Raw genomic sequence first — 25,753 nt, forward strand, 5'->3', positions numbered from 1 at the left:
ATATATTCTTAGTTTGCCAGTTTTTAAATGCCTCCTGGAATGGTCTACTGCTTTTCATAATTAAGTCCATTACACATGGAACCAACAAAGAGCTCGCTCAACACAGCTGACACCACATCGGTGCCCCGTGTCTACCAGGTAGCACCCAGGTCACCCTGGTCTTCGATCCAAGAGTATCCACAGCTCTGCCTTTGAAGGGGCAGACGGTTTTCATCGTTCTAGCAAAACGGTGACGTGATGCGGCAGGAAGAGGGCACATGGCCTCGCAGCCCTGATGAGGACCACCACTTTTCCTCCTTCAGATCACTCTAAGTTGGCAAAAGCAAATCCCAGCAGCCCAAGTTTAGGGGGATCCGTTATTACCAAGATCTTTTAATTTGCAGCGAGTTTCTTAGAGCTAACAAATACCTCCGGCCCCCCACTTGATAAGATGTAAGAACAGATGAACGAGGAGGATAATGGTTTTGGTCCCATTAGGACATCGGCATTAGTGGGGGAGCAATTATAGAAGTAATTGACTATACTTTACCGGCATCAGGAGGGGGTCATCTTGAAGACCCATCGTGCCCCGGGTTAGTGCCGGCATCATTCATCTTCTCGCTGTGTGCCCATGTGTTGTGTGTTCATTCCTCGGAGGCATTCAGCATTGGAGACAAAGCACAGCAAAGACCCATCTCGGAGGGTTGGTGACCACTGCTGAGGATTTACCGTCCACCTCCTGCTCAGGCAGGGAAGCCAAGTAGGTGGTTTCCCTCTTGACGTGGTCTAGGATTATGATCTGAAAATCTGTAAGAAAGGCTCGTATTGCCTCCGGTGCTGTGTAACTTAGCGACCCCCGTGTTTCCAGTAAAGCCTTTTACGGTTGATAGAGATTAATTCATACGATGCACCTAAGGTTTAGAGGAGGAGGAACAGGACACAATGTGGAGTTCCAGAAGTTTTTGGTTTCAAAAAACATGGAAAATTCCGAGTTGCCATGTACTCCACAACCCATCACTGAAGACCTTATATTACGGTATATTGTCACAAGTAGGAAATGAACATTGATCAAGTCTTTACCAACATCCACAGCGGCTTCCGGTCTCGGCTCCCCAAGAACCTCACGAAGGACACATTACACTTAGGCATCCTCCCCCTAAGCTGTTCTCGGGGGGAGTTCCCACGCTCTGGGTCGCGAGGACCACACCAGTTTCGCCGAGTGCTGCTCAGGTACACGGCAAACTGTCCTTCACAGAAGTCCGAGGTCTCAGACGCCATTCAAGACTTCTGGGAGCCCAGAGAAAGGGCCCTTTAATCACAAGGGGACAGGAGGTCACCAGGACTGGTCACTGTGTGGACCCAGCCAGGGCCTTGGTGGTCACGGTTCTCCCCTGCATTTCTCTTTCCAAACAAGTAACCCCCGCCCCGCCTCGCTGAGGGGCCGTTGCCACAGGGTATAGATCGCTGCACGGGCCCCGCATCTGTGCTACAATGGCTTATCTACAACCCTTAGAACTCGCGGATTCTGATGTTCTACTATGGTTCCGAATCCAGCTGCCCAGATTATTCCAGATTTGCCAAGATTTCACTTGGCTACTTTGCCCCATGGACCTATTCAATGCCTTTTAGCGCTTTTCCTGACACTGCAGGAGGCTCCGTCCAGCCCATGTATGCTCCCTTCTCCAGTTTCAGGGTCCATCGTTTCTCGGAGAACCCCAGGATCCTTGGATCAGAGAATGGTACTGGGGAGGGCACGGACAGCCTGGAGCACTGGGTGTGGTGCGTCAACAGAGTCTTGGAACACTGACAGAACAACGTACACTGAGATAGGAACCCTGAATGGCTCCCTGCTCCTGGGTGTTGCTCCTAGGTCTTGTCAATTGACAGGACAATCGATCTGTTCTCATCCCGGGACATTTGAGTACCGAGTACTTTGTAACAGGCACAGGAAGCAGAAGGACCGCACACTGAGCTCTCCAACTCCGCTATGTTCCACGCATCATGTAGGGGTCCTTCAGAGGGAGTTTTCACCATCACCGGGCCTGTTCCTTGGGGACAGATCGGCAAGATGCCCGAGCTTACAAGAATCACCTGGCTGCCCTGGGCATATCCCGCCATATCTGACATTAAACGAGCACCTCCCCCACAAGCTTTCACAGAGGTCAGTTCAAACACAGCACACGTTTGTGCAAGCTTCCGCCCCAGGCTTCGGTCTGTTCTGGGATTTCCCAACCTCTTAGGTCATTTTTCAGACAGGAAACCTGTGTACCAGGCAGCCACGAGGACAGCAACATGCAGGCTATTGTCACAGCCCACAACTTCAAACATGCTCTATGCTGTATCATCAGAAACGGAGCTAAAACCACAGACTTTCCTATGCCCACTGTTGCAGGACCTCATCAAGCCCGTCGAAGGGCCGAGTATCTCAGGATGGACGAGGCCTGATCGGGTTCTGTCCATAAAATACAGCAACACAGTAACTGGAAATACCCAAGGTGGTGAATGACCCATGCGTGGAGAATTCCATACAAAAACATGCATGGAAAACAGACAACACACATGGAAAGCAATTCTGTGCTCCAGGATTAGAACACTGTCATGGTATCCATATTACCCAAAGTGATTTATACAGTCCATGCAATCCCTACACAAAATTCTAATAGCATCTTTCAGAAATACTACAATCGAGTTTGTATAGAACCAAAATGACCCTTAAGCATAGGAGATCAAGACAAAGGAGGCGGCATCATGCCCCCCCCCGATATCAACCTGCATTATGAAACTACAGTCAATGGTATGGTATCGGCATAAACCAGAGCTATGGAACAGAGACCCCAGAAATAAACCCACATTTGTATACTCTATTTTAGAAGAAGCCAGGAACACGCAATGAGGAAGACTCTTCAACAGATGAAGTTGCAGACTCTGGCCAAGGGCAAATACAAGAGGACCATGATTACAGCACATGCAAAAATTAAGTCAAAATGGGTAACAAATGAGACTACATCGAAGTAGAAGGATCCTGCACAGCAGAGTAAGGCAACCTTCAGAATGGGAATATTTGTAGACCTTATCTGATAAGGTGTTAATAGCCAAAACGTGTACAGAAGTACAGCTCAACAGCAGAGTCGGATTTAAAATGAGCAGAGGGACACCTGGGTGGCTCAGTTAAGTGTCTGCCTTTGGCTCAGGTCATGATCTCGGGGTCCCAGGATCGAGTCTGGCATGGTGTTCGACTCCCTGTTCACTGGGGAGTCTGCTTCTCCCTCTCCCTTCTTCCTGCTCATAATTTTTTAGAGATGGAAACAAAGCAGAAGTCTAAAGTGGGCAGAGGACCTCATAAGCCTTTTCCCAGAGACCTACAAACGGCCAATAGTTACATGAAAAGACGCACAAAAATCACTAATGAGGAAGATGCAAGTCAAAACCACAATGAGAGATCACCTGGTCAGAATAGCTAGAATCAAGTGGTAAAATGCAGGCAAGTAAGGAAAAGGGACCCCCTCATGCACTGCTGGTGGGAACCACTGTTGGTACAGCCACCACGGAAAATCACGTGGAGACAACTTAACAGTCCAACAGTTCCACTAACAGGTATTCAAGAAAAATAAAGCTTGACATACACACCCCCATATTCTCATGTACAACAGCCAACATACAGAAATAACGTAAGCGTCTGCTAGGTGAACGGACAAAGACGTGGCGTACACACATCAGAACACTCAGCCGCAAAAACCAGACATCGGTGACATGGGGGACCGTGAGAACATCACGTGAAATGTGTCCAAGACCATATCATATCAATTATATGTGGGACCTAAAATACGTTGGGCAGGGAACAAACCCTAAACTCCAGACTGGTGTTGCTGTACATGGGGGCTGGGAGAAATGGCTGAAGGGAGTCAAAAGGCACAATTTGAAATAAGTGTGGCTTTACAGACGTCATGGGGATGCAGCGTGCAGCACAGTAACTACAGTTACTGTGTTACCTGAAATTTGGTAGAACCCACGTTCTCAAATTGTCACGATGTCAGGTCCGTTATTAACCAAACTTGATTCAAGTATGTTATCAGATCATTGTGCTGAACACCTGAAATGGATATCCTAGGTCAGTTACACCTCAAAAAGTCATTTTTAAAGTACAAAACATCAACAGCAATTATCCTCAACGCAACTTCTTAGTGATTTTCTTCACGCTCTATTTTTACTGATTTTTTATATCACCAAAAGCTATTTTAAGATCTCCCTTTATGTTAAAAATCCCAAATATAAAGACAGTAACTTGAAAGCTATTAATGCTAACTCATTTTAAAAATGGAATTACCCATACTAACTTCAGAAGCAGATTGTAAAACATGGAAAGTTCGGGACAAAGTGGGACTTCCTCATCATGAAAAGGTCAACTAACACTCCCAAAGGTTTATGCACCCAACAAAGCTCCAAAATACACGGGAGAAAAACCATCAGGACCAAAAGAGACTTCACTCTCACAGCTGGAGACTTGAACACATAACCACCAACAGGTTTCACAAAAATGAGGATGACCCATAAGAACAAGGGAAGGAGTCCCTAGGATCATCTCAATGGCTTACAATTACTTAAGCATAACTTGCCCAGTCTATCGGAACCTCAGGGAACTAGTCTTTAATGCTACCAAAAAAACATAATAGGCAACATTCCTAGGATTTGGGAATGTAATTCCAGACCAATGCTTTCCTAAGTAGCAAGTTGGTTGTATCCAATTCTAGAATATTTAGCAGGAAACTGGGAAGGGATGTGAAGCCTAGATCTTAAAAGGCAAACCAACATGAAGTCACTCTGGGGACGCTCCTGTCGACCTAACTAGTCCCAGGAGTGTCCCATTACTCAAGAGCCAACGCAGATGGAGAAGGGGGGCTGTGGCCAAGGCTTCACTGACCAGCAGGGCAGGTGTGACCAGGCCTCAAGCGTTTCTCCAGCAGTCCGGGGACCAAGCACAGGAGGCAACGGGGAAAATCCCTCTGTGCATACCCATGGTGATGGGAACCTTCTAGAACTGGAGGTAGTGGACATGTAGCCTTGCAAGTTTAAGGAGTGCAAGGGGACAGGATACAAGTTTGTGTCCCCTTCACTGAGACAGTGGACACTTTCACTTTACATAGCTTCACAGGAAGAACACGGAAGCTCCGCTTCAGCTCACAGAGCGGCACTCGGAGTTCTTGCCCTGTCCAGGGCGGTACCTGTAAGCCAACCTGGGCCCCAGACTAGAATCTTAACCACAAAGTCCTTCCTTGAAGCTCCATCTTGGAGACAAGGGGGTGGGGGGGACAGCGTGGGAGCTGGTAGGTTTTACACGGAGGTTAACTTTGTGCTGGTAACTGCTCGTGAAGTCCTTTCCCTGGTAAGGTTAAGTGGAAAGAGAAGGGTAACTTCTTGCACCTGCTCTTGGTTAAGAGCAAACCGCCCACATACGCCAATGGAGACGCACCAGGGGGGAGAAACTGGGGGGTCTGAGAGCCCCAGCTCCCCCGTCTGCATGCTTCCACCCGGTCTGAAACTAGGTCCACTGGCGGGTTACTGAAGGAGCCCAAGGGCAGCACCGCAGGCTGTGGAGCTCCGGGCCTTGGTCAGCCCGGAGCATCCCTTTCACCCATCTGCACACAGGCTCTCAAATCCTCCGCTGTCCTACACGCTGCTCCAAGCCTTAATTACTCCATAGTGAGAGGATCCTGAGCTCTTAGAAATCGCCCCACCTTTCTCTAAACTCCGGACATGGAATTTTGAGGACTGGCTTTTTTCCTGTTTGGCATCTACATTTCAGAGGAAAAGGGCAAGTCGATAGAATAAGCAGTTAACTATAGGGCTTCCGACAGAAATTTCGAGTAAACCAAACGCCAGGGACCGGAGCCCAGAGAAGGAATAAATGCGGGGGAGGGGCACGGGTCAGCAGGGCCCGGAGCTCAGGGGGGTCTGGTTTTCAGCACCGCCCCCCGGAGTCACCTGCGGGGGGGCCCTAATGACCCCTTTCCTTCACCTGTGCCCGGCTTGTCCCAGTGCTTCAGAGGCTCCACCTGGGGTCCCACCCGGGGGCTCTGGCCTGAGGCTCTCCATCAACTAGGAGAAATGGAGCAGGGGTGGGAGAGGAGGGTGGGCACCCCGGGGTGCTTCCAACAATGCGCCCCAGAAGCAGACCGGGAGTACCGGGTACGAGGGCCCCGGGGGTCAGCACAGCGCCGCGGGCCTGCGGAGGCTGGTGCAGCCGGGGCAGAGCGACGCGGCTGTAGGGTCGCTGCCTCAGTATCCCCGGGCACCCGAGGTTCCCAGCCCGGGAGGGAGGGGCGGGGGCGCCAGCTTAGGTCTCCCGCAGCTGCACGTTCGCTGCCATTTCCTGAAGAGGGAAAGGAGGGACTCAGGACCAGCAAGGCCGGTTGGGGCAGATAGGTTTGGGGTACGAGGCGCGCAGCCCGGGAACCGCGAAGAGGAAGGGAAGCGCCCGTCACCGGGGCAGATGCGAACCCGACAACTTCCAGCTCCGGGAGCTTCCTGGGCTCACGTCCTGCCGGGGGTTGTGTCCGCGTTTTTCTGCGACCGTCTCCACCTGAGGAAGTTCCGAGACTCCGGGTTAAGCGCTTGAGGGTTTGCGAGCCGCCCCAGGGCAGTTCCCGGGTAGGGGGTTCGCCGAAGCCCCGGTGAGAGTCGCCAGGGACCCGCGGGAAGCTCCCCGGTCGGGGGCTGCGGAGCGGGGAGACCAGAAGTACAGGAGGACCCCTCGGGCCCCTCACCGGGGCTGGTGCTGCCGGTTTGGGCTCCCCCCACCCCGCAACTTGGAGCCGTGCAGGGCCCCCGCTGTGGGCCACACGGACCCGGGGCGTCAGCTGGGGAATCCACCTGCTCCAGCCCAGCCTCTGGGGGGCTTCCCAACCACAGGCCCCCCGAAGTGTAGGGTGGCTGGAGAAGCAGGAGTAACGCCCTGCTCAGAGAGGTCCGATCAAGGCTGCCTCCGGCCCCCGCCAGGCCGTCCTCCCGCTGTCCTGCCGCATGCTGGGCTGCTTGGTTGATCCTGGGAGAGGCCGGCCAGGCGCCCGCTTCGCTTTTATCAGCGCCCGCACGCGCCCTGGGGCCCCGCCCGCCCCGCGTTCACGTCCACGGGCCACGCGCTGCGGCCCCCGCCACCTGCGGGCAGTTAGGACCTCGGTGCGCGCGGGGCACGAGCGATCCCTCCGCAGGTGTGGCCGGTCTGAAATCAGCCCTGCTTCAGAGGAACCACATCCCTCGAAACCCTACGAAATTCGTCTTTGACACCCATTTTCATGAAAATGGCACACACTGAAATTTAAAAAATTAATCAGGGATATGGCCAGTGTGTTCCCAATACAGTCGGGTCTGACCCCAGAATCCTCCCCAGAAACGTGGGTATGAGGGAGTCGCCGGCCGCCGGGGAAGGCCAGCGGGCGGGCCGGAACGCACGGGGGTGGTGACATTTCGCCTGGCACGGGACGCATCTGTAGGTTACTGTCACCTCCAGAACCGAGGACATTTAATTATGCACGAATATGGGTAAATCATGTTCATAGTGTGTCAGACTAAAGCCACGGCTTCTTGTAGGCACTTAAACGTACTCACCTGACCCTCGTAGTGTTGGTCAATCCGGTTGTTGGGGACTTGTTGATTCCGTCACCTGGTACCACTCTGCAGCTTTTCTAGAAGGCACCGATGAGGGAAAATGTGAGAAGTGTATATGGCTTTTTACTCATTAGTCTGTTTTTTTTTCTTTTATAAACTGGTCTGACGGTCATAGTGTGCAATTTAGTGGTAAACACCTTAATCTAGCTCTTTGGATACCCACATGCTACAGAAATAGAGGTAAGACGAGGCCATTTCCAAGAAAAGCAGTAAACACTGTGTAGTGTTTCCTAAAGCACATGACACTTAACTGGAACGTGGGGCGAGATGGCCGGCACCTGGGAGGCAGGCAGGGCCAGGCCCTGGAGGACCGGCCCTGCGAAGGGGCACATGCTGACTCTGTGGGCCTCCCGTCCTCCACACTCACCTACAAAATAGGATCTGAATCAAGGATTTTGTGAGGATTGAGTGAGGGACTTTTGAAACGTGTGTGTCCATAAAGCATCTCTAAAACAGCATCACAAAAGTTGATACGTATTTCATCTTTACAGATAGGAAGATAGTGACTCAGGAGCTAAGGCCATTTTCAAGTCACACAAGAAGATGACAGTGGACATTCACCAGGCGTGGGCACCTCCAAAGCCTGACTCTTCCACACCTTACAGCTGCTTCTGACCTTGCCCAGATTCTACCCTCAAATGTCTGTACAAGTCGGAAAGTTCCAAAGTTTGGGCGTAGTGATAACACAGCACATGGCTCCCGTCATAAAAAAGAACACTTTTACTTTGATTTTCTCCTGCTACACAGAATAACATTTTTTTCCTCCACAATGACAATTTTAAAAGTGACTATGTGTGGGAGAATAATTTGAAAGATGATATCAACGTCAGGAAGTTCAAACGTAGCAATTATGCATGCAGTACTTTTTAAGAAACTCTCTGAATATGAGGATAATATTGGCAGCAAATCTATCTCCCTGACATTGCTTTTTAAGTGTTGGAGTTGCCCTGTACAGTAGCCTCTAGTAGAGGACGGCCCTGTTTTTCTAAGTGCGAACATCTGAGTGGTCAGATGGGCGAGCCCGGGGTCCCAGTGCTCTGCTCAGCCCCACCCTTGGACGTGGAGTTTCTACAAACACCCTTGGGCGTGAGCATGTCACATGCAAAGTTTGCCACCTTGCTGAGCTACCACGATCCCTCATCCCTGGTATTTCCCAGGGCTGATTAGCAATTATCACAGCCTTTAATTAATTAATACAGGTTGTTCTGGTCAAGATACTTCACTTTTTAAATTCCCCCCAGTGAAGGCATATTAAGTCCCTTCAAGGTCATGCTGACAATTCATGTGACGATTACGTCCAAGCGCAGGCAGCAACTTGGCAAAAACAGCAGGAGAGCTGTGGCCAGGATATACAGCAGGATATACCAAGCTGGCCCTCGCTTCCGGGTGCGATGAAGCCATGGGCTAATTTCTACAAAGTCACCTCTCAAAATCCCATTTTAAAAATATTTTCCATGAAAAGACCAGGAAACAACATCAGGACTTCAAGCAATATCCCTATTTACCATAAACAAGCAATTATCTTTTGTGATTTTTTCCAAACATGAGATAAAAATATCCGGATAATCAAAATGTTCAAAAGCCCCGAGCCGATGACCCCACCTCTTTTTTCCAGATCATGTGCCGTCGAAAGAAGTTTCCTGCTGCAGTTTTCAGTCGTTGCACAGGGTACTGGTTCGCAGTGACTTCGAATCGTGCATCACGTCTGTGGTCATTAAGGGCCTCATTACCCCATTGTTTCAGTTGCTAAGTTGAGTTACGTAAAACACTTAGAAAAAACATGTTAAGAGGCACGTTCTTAAATGAATTTTTAATCTTCATTGTATTTTAGTCTCGATTTACTGCAAAAAGCGGTGACATTTTCAGATTTTTAAATTTACCAGTGAGTAGTCGGCCGACAGATACAAAATCCTATCCTTGAAAGTCTTGCAAAGACTGGATTTTTTTTTTTTTTAACTTTTCACCAGTTGAGCTATTGTGAACGCTGCTTTCTTTATTACCATTTTTGCTTAAGTGGCCAGATCTGGATGCTTTTCATGATTAAATTTGATTTGTGAGCAGAGCCTGCCTTCTTAGTGTAGCTGTTACGGACAGCTGCCAGGGGGACAAGGTCGGAGTGAAACCACCGCAGCAGTGGCCCGAGGCCGGTCTGAACCCACCCACACTCAGAAGCCGCCACACCTGATTCCGTCCATCCCGACTAACAAGCCCAAAGCAAAGACACAAGTGGTAGAAAACAAACTAACCATTACCAGCTGGTGCTTGCAGATGTCAAAACGAACGATCGTCATGGGTCGGGGGGACACCTGAATCCTATATAACTTGCAAACGTGTGTGCTAAGAGTCCAGAACTTTCCTCACTTCGTGATGTTGGGACCGAGAGGCTTGTATTCTCAACACGCAACAGGTGACCACGGTTTCTGAAGGGAGAGAAGCAAAATTCATAAAAGCAAGTTGATCGGTCAAAGTAAGTGCTTCTCGTGTTTCAGGAACTTTGTGTGTCTCTGACCCAGTCTCTAGAGATAAATGAGTTTCCATGTTTCCTCTTTGATTAGGGTTTGGAACAGGCCAGTTTGCTTTGGAAGAGCCGCGAGCAATGGCACCCATTGTCTCCCCAGCTGCGAGGGCCGAGGGCCGGCGTTCATTATCTGAGGGAACAATGACATGGGAAGCGACAGGGCTGCGTTAAAAATGCTCACAGCCGTATCTGCTGCTCACATTTCAATATTTTCTCAGTTGAGACAGTCCTTCAGAGGGAGAGACAGGAAGGCCCGGTATCGACCGGTCTCATTTTGCGGCTCACAAACCGGTTTGCTTCCCAGGGCAACAGACATTCTTTGAAATAAGGTGTTTTGCTCAACAAAACGTGCTCAATAATATCACAGGTTCTATTGAAGAAACAGCATGAACCCAAGGGAAGAAACAGCAGAGGGTTAAATAAGACCAGACTGATTAATTACACACTGGTGATTCCTTACAGATTTGAGTCCATAAAATAGAAATCTTCCAGAAATAGTTTTGCTGGATTCTGTGATTCTCTTAGATGGACAGGGGTACTTCAGCTCATACTTTATTCTGTACCAGAAGGGAAGGATCGGTGATGGTAGAAACTGTGCGTGTGCGCCTGTGTGTGTGCATCTCTGCAGGGTGTGTGAGTGTGCATAAGTGTGCGTGTGAACATGTGTGTGTGCACGTCTGTGTGCAGGCACCCATAATTGCATAGTCGTTTGTGAAAAACAAGAAAGATGCTCCCGTTCTAGAAGTCTTTAAAACCCCAGTGTCCAGGCTACATTACAGCTGCTCATAAACAACCGATTAAAATTAGTTTTCACAAATCCATTTTCACAGGAAAAGTGAAGAGGAAACAGTATTTAGAAGGTTTTAAAAAAAAAAGTGAAGGAAGCATTCATGGGGAAAATCCGGAAAGTTAAAGACCTTGGGACTAAGAGGAACTGAATATTTCTATTTTTTTTTCCAATTTATTTATTTTCAGAAAAACAGTATTCATTATTTTTTCACCACACCCAGTGCTCCATGCAAGCCGTGCCCTCTATAATACCCACCACCTGGTACCCCAACCTCCCACCCCCCCGCCACTTCAAACCCCTCAGATTGTTTTTCAGAGTCCATAGTCTCTCATGGTTCACCTCCCCTTCCAATTTACCCAAAAGCACATACCCTCCCCAATGTCCATAACCCCACCCCCCTTCTCCCAACCCCCCTCCCCCCAGCAACCCACAGTTTGTTTCGTGAGATTAAGAGTCACTTATGGTTTGTCTCCCTCCCTATCCCATCTTGTTTCATGGATTCTTCTCCTACCCACTTAAGCCCCCATGTTGCATCACCACTCCCTCATATCAGGGAGATCATATGAGAGTTTTCTTTCTCCGCTTGACTTATTTCGCTAAGCATGATACGCTCTAGTTCCATCCATGTTGTCGCAAATGGCAAGATTTCATTTCTTTTGATGGCTGCATAGTATTCCATTGTGTATATAATTTCTATTTTTACTTCATGGCTTCATGTTGAAGGGCTGTCTCTTCTGGGAAGCCTTCCAGGATTACCGCCTTTGAAAGAGCAAACTCCTCACTCAGCACGACTTCTCTATTTTCCTTCCTCCCCATCATCACTTTCTGGCTGCAGACAATTGTTTTTGTTTTGTTCTGTTTTCAGATGGTTGGTGGTCAGTCTTGCCCCCCCAGAAGACAACTAGGAGATGCGTCCTTTTCATCACTGTGTCTCTAGACTCAGGAGAGCCAGAAACATACTAACTTAATGAAATGAGGAAGAGTTACTGGTACAAGCCCCAAAAATCCTTCTACAGATTCGTATCTACAAACGAGTGAGCCTCGTTTCCCACGTGTAAACAAACAAAGCATGGAAACTTCCTTTCTCTGCTAAAAATACATCACTTATAAATGCTGTAAATCTTACACCAATTATTTTTGGTACTTGTCACTGATCAAGGATTAAATTGAAAGCATGGATTCACCAGCATTCCCCATTACTTTTAGGGGAAAAGCAATTTCATCATTTTGGTGGTGGCTTTGCAATGGGAATTTGCATGTCCTTGTTAAAACCCAAAACACATGGAGACCAGCTTGGAGAAATTCCATGAGCGGACGAGAGTTTAGTCACACGAAGTTTAATTCTGCTTATTTTGCAAGACTAATTTGACCTGGGTCCCCCATTGTTCATGCCACTGGAAATCATAAGCAAAACTGAGATTGTTTCCCAAGGCAGGTCTAAGGTAACCACCACGTGACTCCCTGTCATTTAAGAACACTTACATTGTGACCCGTCACTGTGAAGACAACACCGTTTCTGTCTGCTCTGCACCTAAACTGTGCGTGACCGTGTATACCGCGAGCCCGTTCCAGGTGTGGCTGCAGCGCCCCCCATTCTCCAGCTGCCTGTGTGGGGTGTGCGCCGCGAACCCACACAGATTAGCCCTGCAGTGAATCACTGGTGTTCCTTTTGTTTTTGCTGGACTTCTGCACCTTTTTAAGCTACTTTCAGTTACTGCTTTTTCCTTAAATCTGAACATGCAATTACTACCATTTATACCATTTCAAAAATAGAGAATTAAGCCCACTAAGTCCATTATTTTTTAGAAGAATGAGTCATTGGTAATCAGGATGCCATGACAGAAAGTATGTATAGGAATTTTACCAAAGAACTCTTAATTTTCCTGCATTATACTACAGCTAGAAAGGATGGTCTGTTCCTCTATTTTGTTTCCATAACACTTGACTTAACTAACCATCTAAAACCCTTTTGAAACTGAGATTATTAAGGAATCAATATCTAATGCTGAAAAGTAGTACGAGTGTTAAGTTGACTTGAACATTGTCATTAAATCCTTTAAAGACTTCTTTAATAAAATATAATGAAGATGATGATGGATATAAGCTAACAGCACGTGTAGGGTCTCTTCCCCACACTACCTTTTTCTCATGCTTGTTATGTGCCTGTGTTTACATAGGAGGCTCTGTCCCTGGGTGTGTCCGTGTCTGTCTGTGTGTGGTCACTGTGCGTGTGCACACGATCTGAGACTATCTGCTAAGGTTAAATCTTAAAGTCATGGGTTCTAAGGAATCTGGCTGAATAAGGACTTCCAGAAGGCAACATTATAGAATGTTGGTTCATATTCTCCTCTACAACATTTATGGTACTCATTACTGTTCTTGGAATTTAGTCCTGAAAACTGAATTTGGCGAGGATCTCCCAATCTTGCCTAATTGGATACTCCTGGTCTCCTGAATAGGCCATCCTTGCCCCAATGGATCAGAAATACTACTTGATCCAGGCGTCATCTCTGGATTATTCTGGATTATTATAATCATCATCTCTGGATTATTCTGTGTCCTGGTACAATCCATCCTACCACAAAGGTACAACACGTTCTCACTATGTCACTATTCTCCTCCTGAAACAGGACAGAAACCTACAAAGAAGAAGAAACAGAAACAAGCGGGAAAGGAAAAGGAGGAAGGGAAGAAGGCCTGCATTTCTTGAGAACTTATTCTCAGCCAGAATTTTTGCTGAGTGAAGCACAACTCCACAAAGTTAAGGTGTTTTCTCCATCCTCACCGGGGTCAGCCACTGAATTACAATCATTTTTTCTTCCCCCGTGGAAGATTAGTATGTGGTAGGTGGCTGTGGTAGAGTAAGTTTTAGGTTTCTAGCGAGAATGCCTGAGTTCCAATATGGCCTCCCCCCTGCCCCTATGTAGAGCTTCAGTGAGGCCCGGATAAGATGTCTTATATGTGTGCATAAGAGCAAGAAATTTCCATATGGGAATGGGTAGCCATGCATTTTTCGTTTTAAAGATGACCAAATATGTGTATTACATTCCCATTTTAAACGTCACTGAGATTAATATATATTTTTTTTTAATTTTGTGAACATACTCATGCGTTCTACACATTGAGTTTAATGCTGCACACGAGCTGGGCCCCAGTGACTCTTTTTTTTAATATGGAACGCTTCACGGATTTGCGTGTCATCCTTGCACAGGGGCCGTGCTAATCTTCTCTGCATCGTTCCAATTTTAGTATACGTGCCGCCGAAGCGAGCACCCCAGTGACTCTTGATGGGGCGCTAGACTGGGCTCCATCTGAGGAGAGAGAGGTCATGTGGAATGAGATTGAACCAAGCTGAGCAAACAGGGTCCCACGGTAGGACTCCCTTTCCCAATGCATTTGAGCAGGTAGTTAAAAGCTTCAGGATTTGGGAGAGGTATAGCCAGGAAGAGCTATCATCACTCTGTAATGCACCATAAATGCTAAAAATAGAAACCTTAATTCAAAACGTGAGTTCAAATTTACATGTAAATACATTCTATAATATAAAATAATCCTATCACACATCTGACATATATTACTCCGCCTAAATTATTTATATTTTGCACACAAACAGTCCATATTCATAAATATCATGTTTGGATTGATTTATTTTTGTCTTTATACACAGTCTGTTCTCTGAGCTCCAGGCTTTTAATTAATCTGGGTTTCGGGTATAAATTCTTTGTGCCTTGATTAATACCAAACAGGCTTTATTTAATTAAAAAGACAGACTGGTGAAAGACATTTTAATCAAAAATCTCGTATGCATACAGTACATCTGTATTTAATACTTGCAAAGGAAAAAAACCCTGATTTATTGTATTTATTTTTTAAATGTTTTGAATCAAGCAATAGTTCCTGTGATGAATGCCTTTGTGTACCTACTTTGTCTTGAAGCCGTCGGCACCGAGGAGAGGAAGAACATGGAGGCCCAGGAGAGGAAGAACATGGATGTCTGACATCGTGACATGCTGGATGAGGCGTTCCGACGTATCTCGAAGGAAGACATGAAAACAGAGAGACTTTCTGGAGGCTTTCTTTGTTGGTACCTGGAACCTTGGTTCAGACCCCCTGAGGGCCGCGGCTCTTCATAACAGGTGGGCGAGCAAGTGGAACAGAATCCTAGAGATTTAGAAGCTCACGTTTTTTAAATTTCTGATTTATGCTCCCGAAAACGGGCCTCCTTTTGGAAAGTTGTGCAGTGCACGCACGGCCCGCTGTCTGGACATGGTCGACGGTGGTCAGCAAGGCAACATTTAATCTCACGGAAATGCCCAACTCTATGGCTGGTGGCATCTCAGGGCCAAAGGCAGGGGACAGTCACGGACACAGGAGCTGTGAGCCGTCAAGGGAACTTTCTGCTAACAGCTCACAAGGTACATCCCTCGCAGCGAAAAGCAGGGAGCTCTCGAGAGCAGTGGTCCGCGCTCGTGGTAGCTGGGTGGAGGGAACGCTTTCTGGCGCTCCGTGCTAGAAGACCCTTAGATTTGAGAACTCCAGCCTTGACCAACATGGCCACGTTTCTCCATGGTGCCTCCACGCCAGGGCAGGTGGCCACCCAAGACCTTGGAGAGGGAACTGAGGAAGATCAGATAACAGAAATAGACTAGATTTTAAAAAATAGTTTTCTCGGGGCATCTGGGGGACTCCGTTGGTTTTAGCATCTGCCTTCAGCTCAGGGCCTGATCCCGGCATCCTGGGGTCGAGTCCTATATCGGGCCCCCCGCTGAGCTCAGTGGGGCGTCCGCTTCTCCCTGCTCCCGTTCTCTCTCTCTCTGTCTCAAATAAAGAAATAAAATTTTTTAAAAAACAGTTTTTTTTAAATGAATTAACTTAGATTAGCTATATGATAGTTGGGGAGACACCAAAACAAATCAACCCGAAATTTAAGAAATGAGAGCTCTAATGGCCAGGCTGACGACCCCTGTCCCTGTGAAGGCCTGGTATCTTCTGTAAAACGGAACTGAGAACAGTTTAGGAAGTATCGAAGCAGCATTGCCTTGCAACTTGCAGACCTAAGTTGAAACAACCATATGAATGTCAAACTCGACGTACTTACATCGCGTAAACATGTATTTTATTGTCTTTAACCATAGACAGCTCTTGTAACAGCTTCTGTATTTCTTCCCTAGTCCTGTTTTAAGGGAAAGCCAAATTGGGTGGGTGTGGCAGTCCCTCCCCAGCTACACAGGGTGAGGGACCGCAAGGACCAGGCACGGTGCAGATCTGTCACCCCTTGCGTCGTGGGCGGTGTGGACAGTCGCCAGGAGCAAACCCTCCAGGACAGTCCGTGGACGGTAACGCACGAGTCTCTAAACGGCACTCCGGTGCTGAAGCTTGTTATATGGTAGAAGGTATGGTTTGGGGAAAGGAAATGGCTCTCGGCAACTCAAAGTCTGCAAGTCCTTTCTGGTCTGTCCCTTCCATGGCTGTGCGCGTGTCGTGCGTGAGTGTACTTTCCGCCCCACAGCTGTTTTGTCCGATTCCGCAAGGTGCTGAAGCACTTACCCCTCATTAGACTAATTCATCCTTCATGGAGAAGTAATTATTTCCAAAATCAAAATTCTGAGGGAATTCCAGAGAAAAGAGACCACTTAGGATTCAAATATTTATAAAGCACTGGAAAAGATGAAGCTAGTTGTGTGAAATTACAGGAATTAAAATATTTGTGTAAATTTTCTTTCTTTGTGAGTTTAATGTACTCAGGGAGTATCGGTGTCGCATCCTGAGTAGCATCAAGAGAAATGAAAAGAAAAGGAGATACAGGACTTTTGCTATTTTTTGTGGATTTTCTATGTGAAAATGTGAATTACTGGGACATAAAGTATCAATAAAATCTCGTTTTTCTGTACAAATGTTGAAATAAAGGATATCTATGTATTTTTCATTGATGAAGATGGCACAGTTTCTAATCTGGCGATTAAAACATTCCCTCTATTTCTATGCTTTCTCTATTGCCATACAGTAGTACTTTGGCTCGTGAATTGAAATAGTCACTCCATTATGCTTACGTTTCTCTCTGGCTGGTGTGATTTGCCTTTAAATTTGTTGTCAGAAGAAGGAGGAACTATCTGAGTGTGTTTCAGGAGCAAGAAAGGCGATGAGCCATCGGAAAGTGTGCATCTCTGTGTCTGTCTCGCTGAGCTGCGTATCGTCATCATCTGGATGGAACAGAAAATCTGACATGCGCCAACTAAAACAATATTTAATGTTTCCACATAACGACGTTGGGATAAATGCCTTCTGTGGTGGGTTCCATGCATCGAATCTCAGGTTGATTTTCCCAGATGTTCCCAAGTAGCTTCTGCAGCTCCCAACAGGGGCTCCGTGTTCAGAGCGGGAGCAGAGGGATGAGTGGAGAGGTATCCATCCCGTCCATCCATCCGTCCCTGCGCATCAAAGGAAACTGCCCCGGAAACAGCCATCAGACATGCACTAGGCTCGTGCTGTGGGCTGGGTCTCGTGGGTGGGCATCCAGCTGTAAACGAGTCCACCTTCTCTGTCCTTTGTCACGGGGACGTGAAGGGCTTGGGGGATGGAGGAGAATCTGGCGCTCTGGACAACAGACTTTGCCTCGCGAGCCCTGATGCAGCAGGGGCAGGACCTCCGCGATGCCCCATTGAAGAGGCAGAGAAATGGCAGAGCACAGTCGGCGCCGGGATCCATGGCAAAGGGCTGTGGGGTTTCCCCACAGACGCGGGTTCTGCTCTCTGGGAGGAATGCCTTGTCCGTTTTCCTCTGGGGCCCTTCAGGAGGACCCTTCCCTCTTCATCCTCCGCGGCCGCCTCCTGGGAAGGCATTGGGAATTGTGACCAGCTTGGGCAAGACGCACGAAAGGTGGGGATGCAGGGGTTATCTTAAGTCTCAAATAGGTAAAAGTGTTATTCCTTGAGGCTTTTAATGTCCCTGGCAAGTTTTCCCTTCAAAATTTTGTATATTTGATTCACTGCAGGTGCCAGTCCCCGCACCCAGCATGTACCCTAGAAACATGTTGGCTCTGCTTCAGGTCAGCACTTGGGACCCCACGTGTTAACGTTCTGGCTGGAGGATCACGGTCCAAGCCTCGGTGTGTCTGGATGCAGGGCTGGGTCGTTCCCACACATCGTGTCCCCTGCGTGAGTTCTCACGTTCTAGACACTGATCTATGGAGTCTCTGCTTGCAGATGAGCCTGTCTCCTGGAAGTCCAGAAAATACGCAGAGGACTTGGATTCTTTTGATGATTTCCCCCATCCTGGGCAGATCAGTGGGACCTCGGTCCGTATGCATCGTCAGAGGGAGCATTTCTGTCCATGCCTGCCCCTGCACAATGCAGTCTCCATCTCTTTAACTTGTAACTCCAGAATAACCTCAAGCTCACTTTTTAAAAGATTTTATTTATTGATTTGACAGAGACAGACAGATCACAAGTCAGCAGAGAGGCAGGCAGAGAGAGAGGAGGAAGCAGGCTCCCCGCTGAGCACAGAGCCCGACTCGGGGCTTGATCCCACGACCCTGAGATCATGACCTGAGCCGAAGGCAGAGGCTTAACCCACTGAACCACCCAGGCGCCCCAAGCTCACATTTTAAAGAAGTTTTCTTATTACAGCACACTCCCCTTTTATGTTTCAATTCTGTGCTCATCGGGGTAACAAACTCTGGTTCTTGAAATAAATGACCCCCAGACACAACCGTACTCCTGGCTTGCATCAGAATCCCATGGGAGCTGGCTGGGGCTCGGGGCTTGCCCCCACCAGTGCTTGGTAACCGGGTACGTTGTGTCTTGTCTCTTCTATCACCCGGACCTTTGCAAGATTCCACTGAACCTTTGCCTCTACGATCTCTCACCGTATTCGTGAGGCTTGGGGCAGGAGGAATGTCCATATACTCTACATCTAAATACTGGAAGTTATAAATCAAGATAACTAACTGTCCTGGGTATTCTTATTCCCCTACCTGGACAGACACACAGCTGGAACATTTTAAAGGACAGATTTAAATGCAAATTCTCTGACCCCTTGCATTTCCATGCCAAAATGTGGCCATGAATGGGGGACCAGCCCTTGGCCCCAGTACCTGGTCCTCACCTCTGCACCCAGCCCAGGCTCCCCTTCTCTCCCCATGTCCCTAGATTTGATCAGCATCACAAAGGGCCATGTCACCAGTATGCTCACATTCAGGTTTGAACACACGCAGTGCCCTGTACCTGCTCCCAGCACCGTCCCTGATCCCCAAAGCCCGGGCCGTGAGTGTGGCTGCTGGCCCCCTCGTTGTGCCTCCAGGAAATGCACTGGAGGAGAAAGAGGATGCTGCAGGTCCTGCAAACGTGCCCCGGTCTCAGGGAAGGAAATGCCAGGGCTCCAGCTCCCGGCAGTGACTTTGCTTCACGTAGAAGCAGGTAGCCGCAAAGGAGCCTGAGCGGGGGCCTTTACAGTCAGGGTCCTCGGGGTCTGTGGTGGTTTAGGGAGGACACACAGGTACACAGAGCGTGCAATGTCCCTGGGAACCTGGAGGAGAGGGACCTCCTGGCAACACCCCCACTTCCACTTCGGCTTCCACCGTGACTCAGCCACGCGGCCTGACCCCGCTGAGGGGATGCCCGGGAAGCCTGTTCTCTCTCTATGCCCAGAGGGCAGAGGACCAGGCCGGCTGCACACACAGGATGCCTCGATCCCATGGGGCCAGGCCAACTGCCCGCGCTGCCGTGCTGTTAGAAGGGTGGCGTTTGAGGCAAATGAAAGTCCTCGAGTGGAAGCGCCACACGGAAGCACCGGGCAAGAGCGTGTGCTGCGCCGTGTGCCCCACTGCGGCATGTGCTCCCACCACCCCGTCGCCGCTCTTGTTGGGTTTGTCAGTTGTTTTGTTGTTTTGTTTAAGACTTTATCTATTTATTTGAGAGAGAGACAGTGAGAGAGAGCAGGAGAGAGGAGAAGGTCAGAGGGAGAAGCAGACTCCACGGAGCTGGGAGCCCAGTGCAGGACTCGATCGTGTGACTCTGGGATCGTGACCTGAGCCAGCCAGGCGCCCTATTACTGGGTTTTTAAGAGACTTTCCTTCACTACCTGTCTTAGCTTGGGCTGCTATAATGGAATGCCGTTGCCTATGGGGCTTGCGAACAAGGGATGTCATCCCTCCCCAACCTGAAGGCGAGTCCAGGATTCGGGCACCGGCAGATGCGGGCTCTGGGGAGGCTGACAGAAGCGTCTTCTCGCCGCGTCCTCGCAGGCTGGGAGGGGCGAGGGGCTCCCGCTGTCTCTCTCATAGGGACGCTAATCCCATCATGGGGCCCTACCCTCCTGACCTCCGCGCCTCCCCAAAGTCCCACCTCCTCACGCCGCCAGCTCGGGGGTCAATTTCAACACAGGAATTTGGGGGCACACATACGCAGTCCACGGCCATTCCCAAGTCACATTCTGCTGAATTCTAGAGTTTTCTTGAAGCTCTCCTTTCTTACCATTTAGATACAACCCACAGCATGAACCCTAACACGGTGAGTGTGTATGTGAGTCTCTGCGGATGTACGTACACAGATGCAACAGAGGACCGTGTTCGTACAATCTCCCGCCTCAAGAAATCAACATGTGTGCACCTGGAGAATGGATGTTTGTGATTTGGCTTTTACTGCCATGCGCATTGATTCTATCTGACCTTGGTGTGTTAGATGTCATCGGACAGGGAGTGGGAAGTGCACTGACCACGAACTCGGGCGCCCAGGTCCACAGAGGCGGCTCTGCAGAGTCCACAGCCAGAGTCGGAAGTCCAACACACACTCAGGGCGGCGGGTCCTGGGCTCCTCGAGAGCCTCCGGGAGGGCGAGTGAGGTTTTCACTGTGGAGACGTCGCGGCCCACACACAGGCCTGGGAGGGATGGGAAAGAGAGTACTTGAACAGCCAGAGGCCAGAGTGCCGTTGCTGGAAATGTCCCAGAGGACCTTCTGGCGAACGACGCTCCTGTCCAAACAAAGAGTCTTAACACACTGTTTAACCAGAAGGATTGTGTCTGCTCTTAGCTCAGGCGGGGACCAGAGCTCAAGCAGCCTGACAATCATGGTCCAAACAGCTTCAGGCCCGACCAGCCCCACGTGGCTTCCTTCCTGGGTCGTGGTCGGGAGGAGACCGCGGGAAACGGCAGCAGCAGCTCCCAGCCTGCGTCCGGCGCCGTCCAACCCCACGCGCGTCTGTGCGTCCCACCGTCATGGTCTGGTCTGCGACCAGGGCCATCTTACCCCCAGCACGGCGCAGACTCGACGCCCCGGATACGCTGCTGCTGAAATGTTCCCGCCACACTGCCGTACGCTCCAGAAATGCACTCAACGCCTGCCGTAACTTCAGTCCGACGTCAGGCCACGAAAATGCCCTGGGCCCTGTGCTCACCGCCGCTGAGAGCTCCGTGCTCAGACCAGAGAGGCCAAGGCTCCTCATCGTCACCCTCCATGGTGAAGGAATGCGGGAACGGCTTGAAAGTCGTGTCTACGCCTAAAGGGAGTAAGGTGTGAGCGGCGGCCCGGGCGGGAAGGGACCTCGAGTGGAGAGGAAGAGAGTGAGCTGAGCGCCGTGGGCTGACTCAGACGGCCGCGTGATGGGCGCTGCCAGCACGTCTGGACCTACCACGGGGACACACGGCGGCCGGTACAACTTCGCTGAGATTGTGTGTGCGTGCGTGTGCGTGTGCGTGTGCAGAGGTGGGGCAGGATTACAGGCTATGTCCTGACGGGGGTTCTCTGGTGTGCAGAAGAAGCAGACGACACAAACAGGGCACAAACTTCGCACAGCCGTGTTTGCGACGACCCACCGTGGACGGAGGGCTCGGGGCTGGACGGGAGTAGAGTCGCTTCCAGCATCCAGACGGAGACGGCAGCGCGTGTAGACAGGTGGATGGAAAGCCTCTGACAGGGCTTACGGCTCGCTCCGTTTTCTGAATGAGGATCTCAGAGATGAGCAGCCGGCGGTGAGGACGCGGAGAGATGCTGGGAGTGAGCCGGCCGGCGGGAGTGTGGCCGCAGGCTCCACGGTGGGCCGGCAGCCACGGGTGTGATGGAGGACGCCTCCGTCGACGCTGGGGTTCCCTCCAGCCATGGGCACACACAGGCACGGGGTAGGTGGGGAGTGAGCTCTTCTGGGCGGCGGGGGTTGGTCGGTGCGGACCGGACGGTGGGCGCGTGTGCGTGTGGGAGCGCGGAGACGCAGCAGGGGAGTGTGAGGAGAGGCCTGAGTCTCACTGAGCCAGAGGGGAAGGGAAAGAGGGAGCAGGAAGGGTGGGGCTCCACATTGTCAAGGTCATCCGGGTCACATGGAGACATTCGGGAGCGGCTGTAAGGTCCTATGACATGTGCAGGCGGGAAAGGAAGCTATGGCACCTGGGACGTGCCCCCACCGCCCCCTGTGCCTCTCCCATGCCTGGTGGCCACGCCACGGAGAACCCCACAGAGAGCGGCTGGGGAAGACGGGGAGCAGAGGGAACAGAAGGTTCGGCGGCCCAGAGCACATGCTCCCACTTTGCCCCGTGAGTAAGACACGCGTGTTTGCACGATAAAGAACTCGGTGTGCTGTCACAGGTAGATGCGGGTCTGGGTCTACTCCCACACAACAGCACATGCCCAGCGCTCGGACACAGAAGATACAAAATGTTGCCGAAGAGCCCAGGGCCTCCTTTCCTCATCCGATGGGAGGAGGGTGCATGTGCGCAGCCTGGAAGTTATTCCTGACGTACACGGACGGTCTGCAGGTGTGGCCGGGCCGGGGACACTGCCCCTTCTGGGCCCCCACCCCACAGTGGTCCCTGTGGGCTCTGGTGTCCCTCATGGGGTAAACGTGCAGTGGAGAGACACGGATGCAAGACGGACACCTCAGCGGTCGCCGGTGCTCACTGTTCCCAGAGTGAGAGTCAGGGGCCTGCGGCACATGTGCCAGCAGCCAGAGGGGGGAGGGCACGAGGGGTAGGGAGGGGGAAGGGGACACAGGGAGGGGCAGGGAGAACACAGGGAGGGGGCAGGGAAGGGGTAGGAGGGACACAGTGAGGGGGCGGGGCGGACAGGGAGAAGGTGGGGGACACAGGGAGGGGCAGGGGGGCGGGGTGGGGGGAACACAGGAAGGGGCAGGGAAGGGGTAGGGAGGATGCAGGGAAGGGGCAGAAGGGCTGCTCCCGGGTTCTGGGTGCACCAGCTCCGTGGTCTCCGCCTTCTGCAGGGAGACCCAGTGTCCCCAGGGTGAAGGCCGTTTTTACTCCCAGACAGAGAAACTCTTCCCCTGTCACTTGCCGTCACAGGAGTCCTACGAATGCAGCCCATTTACCAAGGAAACAAAAACAAAAGTGTCACAACACTCAGGAAAGAAAAATCATCTCAGAGATTTAAGCCCTCTTAAATCAGAGCAGATAGCTGGCTGATTAAAATGAAAAATCCGTTTCTAAAAATTCATTTTTATGAAGACACTGTTAAGGTTCTCCCAGTGTCTCTCGACATTCCCGTGAGGCCAGGGCCTGTGGCGGGCTGAGCCGGACCCCAGCGCCGAGTTCCCGCGTCGGTGCTCACGAAGGTGCAGCTGGCCATCGAGAGCGAGCACAGGCCGTCGCCGCAGGTGGACACGCGCACACCCAGCGTCCAGCCCCCACGCAGGTGCACACACATCCCCGGGAAATGTGTGAGGGGTTCGGGTTCCTGGGGAGCCCGGAGAACGGTGTTCCCTGAGGCCTTTCAGAACCTTCTGGCAAGGAAGCCGGTGGGCTGTGTAGCCAATGAAAGCAGGTGTAAGCATGGATCTGTACATCCCCAGACGGGGGGCATCCAGACCAGCATCGCAGGACACCATACTCCGGGTCAATAGCTAAGCCACGTCATCTCCTCCCTGGCCAGCGGCTGGCCCCAGGACGCCTGACGTCCCTGCAGGAGCAGTGTGGACTGAGGGTTCATTTTTCTGTGTCCACTGACGGCATCAGGAGGTGCCCAGCTCTCTGCACAGGCTCTTCTGGCTGTGTCTGCGGGGGTGCATCAGTGGATTCAGTAAAGCAGACCCCTCCCCCATGTGGGGGCATCATCCAGTCCACTGCCGGCCTGGACAGAACGAAGGTGAGGCAGGAGGGATTTGCACAAACACACACACACACACACACACAGCCTTCTGCACAACCACGTGCACTGGGACTTAGGCCATCGGCTGGCCCGGATCTCGGGCCTTCAGACCCAGGAGCAGTCACACCACCGGCGACCTGGGGTCCCCAGGCTGCCCAGGGTACCTGGCTAGAAAGACATTCGGGCTCGCCTGAGCGTGTGACACACACGGACAGGTGTGTCACCTCTAGAGCCCAGCCAAGGAAAGGAGCTGGTGTGTCCGGGAGCCTGCGCGTCGGCACACAGACGTCGGACTCTCGTGGGCCTTCTCGGTGACACTCCCTTCTCATGCAGAAGGAAAAATGACCAAACGTGCGCTTACTTAATCGCAAGTAAAGGCCCCAGGAAAGATATTCCTGTGAGAGTTCGCCCTCCGGGGAGGTTCACGGTCCGCTGCCGCACACCTCCGAGGTTTTGCATGCGGTTCCTTCATTCCCTCCCTGCTCGGACTTTGTTGGGATGAACGACTTTTCCCTTTGGGCGGGGTTTGGTTTGGGTATTGCCATAACCTAACACACCTCATTGCAAGGATTTTTGGAGTCTCTTCACGGAATACTTTGATTAAACAGTTCCTACTCTTTAGACTGAAATGCAACAGAAAAAAATCAGACTTCCTATTTCTGAATAATAATAATACTAATAACAGTGATAACAGGGATGGTGAGAAAAATGCTCCTGCTGCAGGAAACTCGGAAAGCCATAGCGTTACCTCCCGTGGGTTGCACACGCCTCCCCCCACGTGTGCAGAAACGCCGCCCTGGGGTTTCAGGGTGCCGCTGATGCCGGCAGGTTTCGCATCCTGGGCTCACGTAGCCGGGACTCCGCTCCATCAGCGGGATCCCACCTGCTGCCGAGGGTCTGCTACATCAGGAAATGGTGTTGGAAGAGCCACTCTGTGTCGTGGCTTGTCGTTCGGATTACCCGTGTATTGAAGTGACATGTCCCCCAATATGATGAAAGGCCACAGGCTGAGTGGCTCAAGCCCTAGACAGTGATTTCTCATGCTCCGAAGGCTGGGAAGTCCTAGGTCAAGGTGCCTGCAGATTCGGGTCCCTCCAGCGTGCAGGCGGCTGGCTTCCCGCTGCAACCTCGCTCCAAGAGGAGAGTGAGCTCCAGCCTCTTCCTCTTCTTCCAGGGCCGCCAACCCACCGTGGGGGCCCTGCCTTCATGGCTTCGCCCAGTCCTACTCTCCTGCCAGCGGACGCCCCTCCGAACCCCATCACAGGGTGGGGGTTAGGCTCCCACACAGGAATCTCGGCGCTGGGGAATCACGCTCTCAGCCTGAAACAAGTGAGATCGCACTTTCCTCTTACGGATTTTAGTGGTAGATTTGGAGAGGACAAGTTGGAGGTTCTGCAAGCCTGCCCTGGGTGAGCACAATATGCCCTCGGCACTCGGCGCTAACCTCGAGGTATCGGCACGCACGGTAAACCGCCTGCTGTGTTTGGGAACGGAGAACAAACGGGGTTTGCACCCGGGCGCCCAGGAAGAGGGGTCACCACGGACTGCTGTCCAGCAGGGCGAGGGGGTGTCCTGTGCCCCGAGGAAAACCCAGCACAACTTCTCGTGCTGAGGGAAAGCAGAATTCAGGATCACAAGCACCGTTTCCGAAGAGGGAGTCGGTGCTAACGGACTCCGGCTGAGTGATGGGGACGATCCGTGGGAGGCTTCGCAGGCACCAG

At 51.0% G+C, this 25,753-nt stretch overlaps 1 non-coding gene across 1 annotated transcript; it reads right to left on the bottom strand.

Moving 5' to 3' along the window:
* Positions 1 to 14,115: 14,115 nt before the first annotated feature.
* Positions 14,116 to 14,222, bottom strand: LOC122892781. Its single transcript, XR_006381469.1, has one exon. It is a non-coding gene; the product is annotated as a U6 spliceosomal RNA (small nuclear RNA).
* Between the last annotated feature and the right edge of the window lie 11,531 nt (positions 14,223 to 25,753).

This window comes from Neovison vison, chromosome 12 (assembly GCF_020171115.1).
Source record: "Neovison vison isolate M4711 chromosome 12, ASM_NN_V1, whole genome shotgun sequence".
In the NCBI taxonomy this organism is placed as follows: domain Eukaryota; kingdom Metazoa; phylum Chordata; class Mammalia; order Carnivora; family Mustelidae; genus Neogale; species Neogale vison.